Genomic DNA, 12,531 nt, shown 5'->3' with positions numbered 1-12,531 from the left:
TTTGAATGTGTTTAAGGTGCAGTTTCATGAACTGTGTGTATGTATGACAAAAGGAGCCCCTGGATGAAGGTATGTAAATCTGTTAGGAGATTTACCTGTGTGCCTAAAAAGAAGGCTCTTTAATATATGCATTATTCCAGTGTTTACTATGGAAGTGACACATGGGCAACAACTGAAAAACAGGAAGAAAGGTAGTGTGTGGTCCAAAGAGTCTTGGAGAGAAGAATGCCTCACAAAAGGGGAGGCTCAAAGTGGACAGGGGAACACAGCATGAGAAAGGTGGATGCTCCAAGGGGCTGTGAATTGTGTAGACAGAAAAGGAAGGGGATGACCTGGGATCAAGAGGAAACAGTTGGATTTGAAGAGGGTTCTAAAATGAATAAGAAGAAAGGGAAATGGTTTGAGGTGAGCATGGACAAATCACGTTGAATGAGTGGTATCAGTGGAACTAGCTATGGATCCAAGAATCAGCTGCTGTGTTTGTATACAAATACTAGAAGTGTAAGAAACAAAGCAGATGAAATGGTTGCATTACTTGAATCTGTTCACCCAAAAATTGTTGGAATAAGTGAGATATGGTTGGATGAGGACGATATCCTGACAGGAATAGAGATGGAAGGGTATAAAAGTGTTTCGTGAGGATTGAAAGAGTAAAAAGAGAGGAGTGCTACTGATGATAGAGAAAGAGTTATATACATACAAAGTACAGATGCAAGAGGGAAATAGTGCCAGTGGCTTTGAGGCAGTATGATGTGAGATAGAAGGGAATAGAATGAAATACTTGGTTGGATGTTGTTTAGACCTGGTAATGTGGATTGTAGTGACTATGAAATGTATAATCAAATTAGCCAAGCAAATAAAAGGATGATCATTATGGCAATATATAGACTGGGAAGATGAAATAGCAACTGGAAGCAGAGAGAATGAGTTTTTGAGGGACGACTACCTCAAACAGTATGCAACAGAGGGTGCACGAGGATTGAGGATCTTGGATTTGATCATCTCATCAGAGGACGTAATTATAATTGAGGTGTCCAATCACCCTGAAATTGGTGAGCGTGACCATGAGTGATTACCTGCAGTGTGAGAACTTCTGTGAGAAAAGGGTATATGTGGAAGTACAAAGGTGGTGATTATGAAGAGCTCAGGAGATAGCTTGCAGATGTAGCATGGAATGAGGAGTTAGCTGGAAAAGAGATCAATGTAGCTTGGGGGATTTTCAAAAACTATCTAGTAGAGACAATGTCTAAATGTATTTCAAGGGTCAGAAGGTTAAATAAGGTAGGAATGTGAAATGGATGAATGAAGAGATTAAGCATGCAATACAGAGAAAAAGGGCATTTATGGAGGCAGCACAAGAGAAGTGGAAATAACCAATTCCATGAGGATTACAAAGACCAGGAAAGGCAAGTGACTTGGTTGGTAAGGATAGCAAAAATGAGGTATGGGCAGCAGTTAGCTAATGAAGCTAAAAAGAATCATAGGGAGTTCTTTTGATATGTAGCCAGATAAAAAAGGAACTATTATGGAAGGATGACATTGATGGAGAATATGGTATAAGGACAGCTGTTGTGGAAGATATAGTGGAAATACTTCATGAGCAGTTCATAAAGGTCTTTCATTCTTGTGAATGTGACTTCATGGAGAGATTGAGAGCAGTTGATGATGGGGAAGAGAGGCTGATTGTAAGTGAGCTAGAGGTGTATGGGGAATTGAACAAACCTGAAGTTAATAAAGCTATGGGATTTGATAATATATCACTAAATATTCTGAAGGAATGTGCCAGGGAGTAGACATCTGCCTTGACATATTTTTTTTAATATGAGTCTTGCACTGGGTCAAGTTCCTAAGGAGTGGAAGGAGGGCAAGATTGCGCCACTTCATAAGGGAGGTGATAGAACTCAAGCATCAAATTATAGGCCTATCTATGTGTGTCAGGTATTGTGGTTAAGTTGTTGAAGAAACTGTTGAGAAGTAGGATCCAGAACTGGGTTGACAACAATGGTATTATCTCTGATGGACAGCACAGATTTGCTAAAGGGAGTAATCCCTTTAGCAAATGTGTTAGCAATCTTACTTATTACAATACGGTGATGGCTTCCTTGGACAGAGGAGAGAGATACACAGTACAAAGATTTCACAATGGCTTTTGATAGATTACTGCATGATAAGTTGAGAGTCAAACTAGAGTGGATGGGGTTAGATATTAATTAGTGCATTAGCTCTGAGACTGGCTATCTGATAGGTATCAGCAAATTGTGTAATGGGGAACCAATATCCCGGAAAAGGAAAGTCGCTAGTAGTGACCCCCAGGGGTCTGTTTTAGGGCCATTACTGTTTAACTTGTATGTTAATGATATTGGCGAAGATTTGGATGGAGATATTCAGTTGTTTGCAGATGATGCAAAGTTGGTATGAACTATGAAGAGTAGACAAGATGTTGTGGCCTTACAAGAAGACCTGAATAAATTGAGTGATTGGGCATGAGAATGGGGATGCAAGTTTAATTTTGCAAAATGTAAGGTTTTAAAATTTGGGAAAGAAAGATGAGATGTAGAATTTATGCTTGGTGGGGATATATTGTCAGAGGTGGAGGGAATAGATCTTGGGGTGATAGTGGATAAGGATCTGAAATTTAGGGGATACATTGCCAAAATTGTGAAGACAACACAAAGACTTCTGGGAGTGATTCTGAGCACACTAACTTGTAGAAGTAGCGAGATTCTTGTTCCATTGTATAAAGCTTGGATTAGGCCACACACATGAACTACTGTGCCCATATTTGGTCACCTGGTTTTCAAAAAGGACAAAGAGATGTTGGAAAGGGTCCAGAGACGACTGACTAAGGTAGTTTCTGACTTCTGGAATGTCAAATGTGAGGAAAGATTGAGAAGATGCAATGTACAGAGTCTAGTGATTAGGAGGAAGAGGAGAGATATGATAGAGACGTACAAGTTACTAAGGGGTTGTTATAGGATCAATGTTGGAGAGGTTCTACAGAAAACAGTGGGAGATCAGGGAAAAACCAGAGGTCATCCCATGAAACTGTATAAAGATGGTGTGAGCCGGGTAGTGAGAAGCAGGTTTTTTGCATGCAGCGTTGTGAATGATTGGAATGCCTTGCCTGAGAGTGTGATGTCTGCAGAGAATTTGAGTGTGTTTAATGTGCAGTATGATGAGCTGTGTGTATGATAATAGGACATCCTAGATGAGTCTTTGACTCCATGGGGTCTTGGGGTAATAATAATAAAACAAAAAGAGACAGAATAAGTGTTAAGTAAAACATGTAAATAGAGATGGGCTGGCATATTACTAGATTGCCAGATGAAAGGTGGAAAAATTAAGCAATGAGTGTATACCAAGAAAAGAAAAAGTTGCCAGAGAACAAGATTGGGGGGGATGGTCTGTAGAGATTTGACATGAGATGGTAGACATCAGCCAAAGACAGCCAGACAACTGAAAAGTTAAGAGGCCGCCTATATCCAGCAGAGATGGAAAGAGGCTAAAGAAGTAGTGTATTGATTAGATTTTTCTTACCTAACAGCAAAAAAGTCACATATCAGAGAGTTCTCCTGATTAGTACATACCAGGATATAGAGCTAGAAAGACTTCAGTTTGACAAATTAAGTAAAACATGATGAGGATTTTAAAGATTTATCATAATTTTATAATTATTATTATTATTATTATGTGACACCTCCAAGGACTCATCGAGTCTCCACCACAATTACCAACCATACCGAACCACCACTACCATCATCGTCTATGCCAGGGTTTCCCAAACTGTGTTCTGCAGAAGGTGAATAAGTGTTCCGCGAGAAGTTCTCCTGGAATTTCATTTTAGTTTTCTAAATATTTTTCATGAATAAATATTTTATGGTGGAAATATTCTGAGGAGAATAATATTCGTGAATATATCGAAAAGCTCAGACCCAGAATGCCTATTAACATCTGTGTAGTAAATGTTAGTGACCAAGCCGTGTATTTTTAAACATGGAAATATTCATGGATTATCGTTAATTTTCACACATCGAAAAAAAACCTTTCATCATTTGGGAAAGGGAATACCGCTGTTTATGACAGGTCATAAAAATTGCCTGCAAGCGGATTATAACAATGGGTGCCATATCCTCTGTTCTCAAAACTGAAGGAAATGACATCTGTGTAGCAAATGTCAGTGACCAAGCAGCATATTTTTAAACATGGAAATATTCATGAATTATTGTTAATTTTCACACATCGAAATCTTTCAACAATTAGGAAAGAGAATACCGCTGTTTATGACCGATCATAAAAATTGCCTACAAGCCAATTACGACAATGGGTGGCATATCCTCTGTTTTCAAAACTGAAAGAAATAACATCTGTGTTGCAAATGTTAGAACAAGGAAGTATAAAGAAAATTTTTCCACTAAAATTGAAGATCAAGGTAGTAGTCTTTATCCGGTTCTCAAATCTAGTAGTACTGAATACTTTCTTCGCAAGTTTGTATTGTATGGTAAAAGTTTCGAAACTGTCGTGTCGTGATTTTTTTTTAAGTAATTGGCCTGCACATTTAAATTTTAATATGAATAAGAGACAAGGGACTTTGTTTAATTTTGGTATTAAAAAATCACTTACTGAAGGTGTTTGTGATACAACAGATAATTAGGAACAAGAAGGAAGAATTTTTGGCCTTGGTTGGCACTTCCAGACCACAGGTTATTGGCATTAGTGAAACATGGCTGACAGAAGATGACACAGCTAGTGGGAATGAATGTGAGGGGTATGGTGTTGTTACACCCTGATAACTTAAGAATGTAAAAATTTCAGTTATCATGGTGTAACAAGAAGAAAGAAAAAGATAAAAACTCTGTATAAGTAGCTAATACATAAAATTTAAAGAAAGAAAAATATGCTTGCATCCAAGTGAAAATTATAGCTGAAATTGTTTAACTAAATAATAAAAAAGGGAATTTTATTACAGTTGAGATATGAAAAAAATTAGGTTAAGTATGACCAGTGGCGCACTCAGGATTTAATCTTGGAGGGGGCCGAGCACTCAGGATTTAACCTTGGGGGGGGGGGAGTTGAGTAGACATTTTGCGAATACACACTACAAATCGCATATGACCTATAACTGAGCATCTGCAGTGATCGCTAATTCATAAGTAGCACACAACATAAATAAAAAATATGAATTTTAATTAGGAAAAGATTTTTGGAAATTTTTCTAGTGTTTTTTCCTTTTCTTTGGGGGTGCCCAGGCCTCTTGCCCCCCCCCCCCCTGGTTGCGCCACTGAGTATGACAAATAAGATTAGTCATAAGAATTTGTATGTGAGAGGCTAGAGATTAAAATATTCAATTAAATTCTTAGAAAATTTTGGAAAGGGGATTAATTTTGTATATATGACATAGAGGCTAGCGTAAACAAAAGACTAGCGCTCAAGGTCAATTCCCGAAGTGAGACGTCGTCACGTGTCAGTCGCATGCACACGGATAGCAGCATGTTTTGGCAGAAAAACACCACTCTGATTGGTGAGTGAAATCGACTCCAGTAAGGGGGGGGGGGGGGTTGAAGAAGGTGCTGGTGGGGTTCACTCGTATAAAAGGGTGGGGACCCCCCCCCCCAACACACACACACACAGCTTTTTTCCTCAGAGTTTCTTCACGAATTTTTCATATATAAGTAACACGGGTTTTCCTGAGTGACGGCGTAGGAGTTATCTCCGTCCGACGCAACAAGGAAACAAAATGTGCAGGAATTCTATCCCGTATTCCTATTGCAAGAGACGAGGAACGCCGTATAGTTACAAGAAGGAAGGAATTGTCTATGTATCTCATCATCCAGTACACGTATCGAGGGAAAGAAAATCCATACAGAACTCCATGCCCACGTGATGAGTCCCATAGTGATAGAATAGAAGATCCTGTGTGTGTCCTTAATTCAAGCACGAAAGGTATAGATCGTGAAAACCAGGGTTCGTCCTAGAAAGGTACTGTAAAATCTTGTATCAATTGAAATCGCATATAGTTGCAATCATTGTTAATTACTGGACAGTCGAAGATATACTAGGACTTTAGTGCAAATCAGAGTAGAATGAGAGTAAACTAGTTTATATTATTTGATAAGCATTCATGTGGTAGAGATTTATGTATGCGCAAGGTATTTCATATGAGAGTGTCTTAAAGGTCAAATGTATGTATGGGCATAGCGAAAGGATAGTTTAACCTATATTGTTTGTTTGTAAGTTAGATAAGGTAGACTGAATATAAATATTAATGTCCATGGTATTATGACAATATAGAGCATTCTGACTATTATATGATTAAGTGAAGTGTTAATTTGTTCCAGGATTATACGTGTATATCTATATGTATAAAGCCTGTTATGATGGCACGATCAAATCCCCATATAGGATTTTTGCCCTAATACTTGTATTTTGCTTGTGTAATTTGTAATTTTATTCTTAGTAGTGAATTGTGTTTTATATAATAGAAATTGAATTGTACCATGTTTAAGATTTTAAATAAACTTTTATTCATTAATAATACAGTTGTCTGAAATTGCTGCCTAATGCACCACTTGAAAAACGTACGAACCTAATCACACGGGAAATTAATGTGTTAAGTTAGGAGATAAAGGGTCACGACTGCCTAATTGTTTCACACTCAGACATATTTTTGTAATTGCTCCTTGTTTTTGAATTTTATATCTTAAACTAAATGTCCTGAAAGGTGCAGTATAATATAAATATTAGGGACACTAAGGGGAGAAAAAGCTTAAATATTCGAATTTTGTAATATCTCGTGCATAGTTAAGTTTTGAATAAAGAAAATATAGAGATTCACTTGAAAGGAAAAAAGAAAGTTTAATAATTGTAGATAGGGACACAACATTGTGTTCAGGAGAGACAGGGAGAATAAAATGGGGGAAGGTGTGTTATTGATGATAGCGGATGAGCTACAAGGAGAATAGAAGTGGAACCGCAGGATAGAGATAAGAGCACATTTGAGGCTATTTAGTGTGAGATTGAAACTAGCAGAACAAAATATGCAGTTGGGTGCTGCTATAGACCAAATGATGGAAGAGATGGTGGAGATAATATGCATAAGCAAATAGAAGAAGTGAGTGGAAGGAGGGTAATTATTATGGGAGATTTCAACTATGGTAACATTGATTGGAAGGAGGAGAGGACACATGAGAGGAAGGAATTGGATTTTATGCAGTTATGGGATAACTATCTGCAACAGCATGTAATGGAAAATACTAGGGGTCAGAGAGTGCTTGATCTAGTAATCGCATCTGAGAATTTGGCTGTAACGAATATAACCACGTTGCCACCAATTGGTGAGGGCGATCATAGGGTCTTGACTTGGGAGGTGGCTAAAGGTGTGGAATTTACAAATAAGTCAGGGTACATGTGGAATTATCGGGCTGGTAAGTATGACAAGCTTAGGAGATTGATTGGTACAGTGCCATGGCATGTAAAACTGCAAGGGGCTAGAAGTTGACAGTGCATGGGAGGCGGTTAAGAAGTGTTTGCATGAAGCAATGGATGACTGTATACTTAGAGTCTGAATAATAAATCAAGTAGGAGTTAAATGGATGAATAACATCATTAAGCTTGAGCAAAAAAAAAAAGAAACACCTATGGAGGTAATTTAAGGAGAAAGGTGACTGGCAGACACATGAACAGTATAAAGCCCAGGCCAGACGGGTAATGAGTGTTGTAAGAAAAGCAAAAAAGGATTACGAAAGAACACTGGCCATGCAGGCTAAAGACAAGCCTAAACAGTTTTTTTCGATATGTTGCAAGTAGAAGAAAAAATGTATATGGCAGAATGATTTTAAAGAATGCCGATGGTAGTGAGGTAACTGAATCAGTTGATATAGTTGAATTACTGAGTGAGTACTTTGCAAGAGTATATCATCCAAGTGGTGACATTGCAGAAATGAATGAACCAAAAGTTTATACGGGAATTGTGGTGAATGAGGTAGAGGTGAGTAGTCTATTACAAAACCTCAATGTCAAGACATCTGTGGGATTGGATGGTATACCAGCTCATGTCATACGTGAAGCAGCTAAAGAATTGTCAGTACCCTTCGCCATTCTGTTTAATCTGAGTCTCGGGTCTGGGTTAGTCCTGAGGGGAAAATAGTTCCACTGCATAAAGGAGGTTCCAAGACTGCTGTTATAAATTACCAACCGATTAACATATTAGGAATCGTTGTCAAGATCTTGGAGAAACTAGTCAAGAGAAGAATACAGGATTGGATAGATGAAAATGGGATACTGTATGGGGGACAGCATGGTTTTGTGAAGGGTAGATCATACCTCAGTAATTTGCTCACATTTTATAACACAGTAATGACTGAACTGGATAAGGGTAATTAGTGATTCTACTGGACCTTGCCAAGGCCTTTGATAGGATACCACATGGAACCCTAATCAGTAAACTGGAGCAGATGGGGATGGATATAGGGTTGGTGAGATGGATAGGAGGGTGGTTGATGGAGAGATACCAGAGTGGTTTATTCAGGAGTGGAGTCCAAAAGACGGCTCGTGACTAGTGGCGTGCCGCAGGGTTCTATTCTTCGACCACTACTTTTCAATTTGTTCATTAACAATATAGGAAAGGATCTGAGAGGAAGCGTTCACTTGTTTGCTGATGATGCAAAGTTGGGTAGAGCAATTGTGAGTGCACAGGATGTCAAAATTTTGCAGGATGATAAAATGGATATCAATTTAATGTGGCAAAGTGTAAAGTTATTCTTTTTGGAGCAAAAAGATTAGCCGCAGTATATCACATTGGTGGAACTGTACTCCAGGAGACTGATGAGGCCAGGGATTTGGGAGTGTTGGTGGATAGGGAGTTGAAGTTTAGGGGGCACATTGCAAAAGTGGCTAAAACAGCTCATCAAATCACTTGGTTACTGAAAAATACTTTAACGAGCAGAGACAAACAAGTTATTGTTCCTCTATATCGAGCCCTGATAAGACCCCATCTGGACTACTGTGCCCAGATATGAGCACCAGGGTTTCTTCTTGATGGGGAGGAGGTGGAAAGGATCCAGAGACGAGTGACCAAGATGGTGGCATCTCTGTGGAATGAACCTTATGAGAACAGATTGAAGATTTGTGGGTTGCAAAAATTAGTTGATAGGCGGGAAAGGGGTGATATGATTGAGACATTCAAATTGCTGAAGGGGTTTCTATAAGATTAATCCAGAAGATATTTTTGAGAATAGGGCTGGTGGTAGGAGGACTAGGAGCCATACATGGACGCTGGGCAAAAATGTGGTTAACAGGGGTGTTAGAGCTAGGTTCTTTACTTGGAGAGTGGTAAATGAATGGAATAAGCTGCCAGAGTCTGTTGTGGGTGCTATGACCGTGAATGAGTTTAAGGCGAGGTATGATAGATACTGTGTGAAAGACGAATAGTTGTTCTTGACATGATATTAGGGCCTCCTTCGATGAGTCTGTCGACTCCTTGGAGTTACCCATAATAATAATAATAATAATGAGTCATCCATCACCAGCCTAGAAAGCGATTTCCAGGATGTACAAAAGGAGGGGAAAACTACCAGCACACAGGAGCAAAAGTCTGCATTCACTTGTAAGTACTTATAATAATAATATGAATTTTTGGTGATCAGAATGGGATATGTCAATGAAAATTAGCACAAATTAATTTAATGGTGTTTATGTTTAATTAATTAATGATCAATTATTAATTAATAAAAATTAATTAAATTAACAATTAATTATTCATTAATACATTACAAAATAACCAAGGTGTTTCATGAAAATTTCAGGATTTGCAAAGTGTTCTGTCGTAGGAAAAGTTTGGGAAACGCTGATCTACGGCAACGGCATTTACTGCTCACCGCCACCACTAGTATTTTTTTATATCTGTAAATTGCATGTGTTCTCAAGGCCGATTTTTCTGTATGCAGGATGAAAAATCTGAGTTTCTGGGAGAAAAAAATCCTGCTACCTTCATATGAGATCAGCTAACTCACCTTCAAATGAAAAAAACCCATATAACAATCAGAATCGAGTTCAGGCCTTTTCCATTCAAAGGGACAATGTACCATCGTTCTTCCAATTACACTATAGATGAGCTTATAATCAAATAAAATGAAACTTGTAAAATTTTAAATCGTCATCATCATCATCTAATAATCTTCATTAGATATTACTTCATTTGCTAAATTGAAGCCTTTCTGCCACTATATCATGCTATTAAAGCATGTACATTTTAAATGAATAAATATTTGCTGCAAATGGAAAGCTGGAAACCTGTAGTATACTGTTGTTAAAAATACTGCAAATAGCATTATGTCTTCAATTGTATATTAGCCAAACTTCAAGCTTTATCTTTGAGTTGGCAATTCCATTAAAAAAAAAGTTTTTTAGTATATTATTAAATATATGATTTATATTAACTGTATACTTATTATGTGACTGGAACGAAGACCATTTCCAATTCCATTCAAAATCAGCAACCACGTGCCTTGGTCTCCAAGAAATTCGGTCCAAGAAAAAAATTCAGTATTTCAGAAGTGGCTAGAGACTGAAAGTTCAACTTTGACTCAGCCTCTACCATAGCTAGCAACAACTGAAAGATTGAAATATAATTTTGAGAACCAAAAGCATAAAACTTGTCTTCTACTCAAATGGCAGTTAAGCATTCTGGACCCAAGATCTTCAGCAAGGCCTTTGAATCCAGATTGCATGGAAAGAAAATGGAAGATAATTGTTCATTGTGGAGAATGAGGCTTTTTAGTGCTTTAGGCTAGATTACATCATGACTGCATGACTTTTTGACATCTGAGATATTCAAAATTTTCATTTCTTTCTTTTGAAAGACAGACAGCTGTTTATGGTAATTTGCTTATTATCATTTATGCAAAGAGTTGGTCTGCTCATCTTTGGATGATATTGCTGTCTATCATGGGTTTGTTTCCATGTTCCTACTTTTCACTTGTTTTGATGGTATGATTGCATTATCATCCAAAGATAAGCTGATCTCTGGTATTATTATTCTCCTCCAACTCCTGTATAAATGACAACTAATAAATGTTGGTAATATGACAATTACTGTCATATTACCAACACTCTATGCTTCCCATCTTTCACCAGATTCACCAGAAAAAAATGAAGAATCCTGAAGAGCTTGGATGCCAACAAGTCATTTGGTCCAGATATTATCTCTCTTAATGTGCTAAAAAGAAATCTCCACTCCAGAATTAACATCTGTACTGTATCATCTTTTCAGTCTTTATTACCTGACTGGCATTTATCTACTTTACAGCATGAAAACAAGCCTATATTCAGTCCATTCAAAAAAAAAAGGGGGGGGGGATAAAAGTCAACCAACAAACTATCAGCATATCTTTAATTAACTTTATTGAAATTAACAGTGAATCATCATTGTAGACAACAAGCAATTCAAAGGAATGGAATACAAAGTACATAACAGTCGGTGGATTACCAATTAAAAACTGTTGCCACGTGCTAGAAATTAATATGAATAAAGAATATTATTAAAATTATTCTTAAAAGACCAGACTTTTGAGGTTTCACGTATTCGATACAATATTGATGTTCATTAATTCTTTTGTCCAAAGTGTGATAGATTACATTCACACCATATCTAGTAAACGGCAACTAATGATAGAGTGCCACTTTGTCTTTTGTAGATGGCAATAGGTGAGAAACTTTGTTGATCAGAAAATATGTGGGAATGAGATGATACTTCTTCAAAATTCTGAAAATCTGTTCCGAGATACCAGAAATATAAGGGATTGGAACCCTGCGGTCTGTTGAAGAATCCTGAGGTGTTGGAACTTAGGAGTCAATTATCTGCTGGATTTGATTAGGGTTGTAACCATTAAATTCCATGAACCATAAAATTAAGGCATGGAGGGAAAAAAAGGATTAGAGAATGAACATAGGATTGAATGATGGCGATCTGACAAGTGGATCGTTCAGATATCTTTTTCTAGTTAGCATTCCAAATTCAATTACTGCTGCTAGTGATAGTCCTGAATGGATTTGTTTAGTCAACTGTGGTTATCGTATAATTTATTATTTAAACTATCAGCATCTATTTTCTTCAGTTTTTCAATAAAAATCATGAAGATCACCACCCCCACCATTCTGCCACCCAGAGATTCACTGGCTAATTAGTGACCAATAATGTGGGTTTCACTCTTTCACAGCAATCTTCTAACCATTCATTCACCACCCACTTTTTTGGATACAGGTTTAAAGGGATCATCAATTAGAGGTCGTGGTGGGATAAAAATGTTTACATTGGTGAGGAGAATGAAAAGTCATCCCTAGAAGTTCTCTCAGAAACTTGGATTTTTCATCCTACAGAATAGTCAAACTGGCCAGAAGAATACATGCAATTAACAGACATAATACACTGGCCTCATAGTCTTAGATGCATGGCCAGTAATTCCAAATAGTAAAGGTGTGGTGAGGGGGCGATGATTTTTAACATGAACAATAGTGGGTAAGTGAAATGCACTGTGA

General features: G+C 37.5%; 1 protein-coding gene across 1 annotated transcript in view; it reads right to left on the bottom strand.

Annotated features, from left to right (window-relative positions):
- LOC150098011 (transport and Golgi organization protein 2 homolog) overlaps positions 1 to 12,531 on the bottom strand; it is a 140,046-nt gene that overhangs the window by 41,496 nt on the left and 86,019 nt on the right. The gene's annotated exons all lie outside the window — the stretch shown is intronic.

This window comes from Typopeltis vanoorti, chromosome 16, assembly GCF_054136105.1.
Source record: "Typopeltis vanoorti isolate ZY-2024b chromosome 16, IOZ_Tvanoo_1.0, whole genome shotgun sequence".
Lineage (NCBI taxonomy): Eukaryota > Metazoa > Arthropoda > Arachnida > Uropygi > Thelyphonidae > Typopeltis > Typopeltis vanoorti.
The sequence above is the reverse complement of the archived record's forward strand: the minus strand, read 5'-3'. Positions and strand labels throughout refer to the sequence as shown.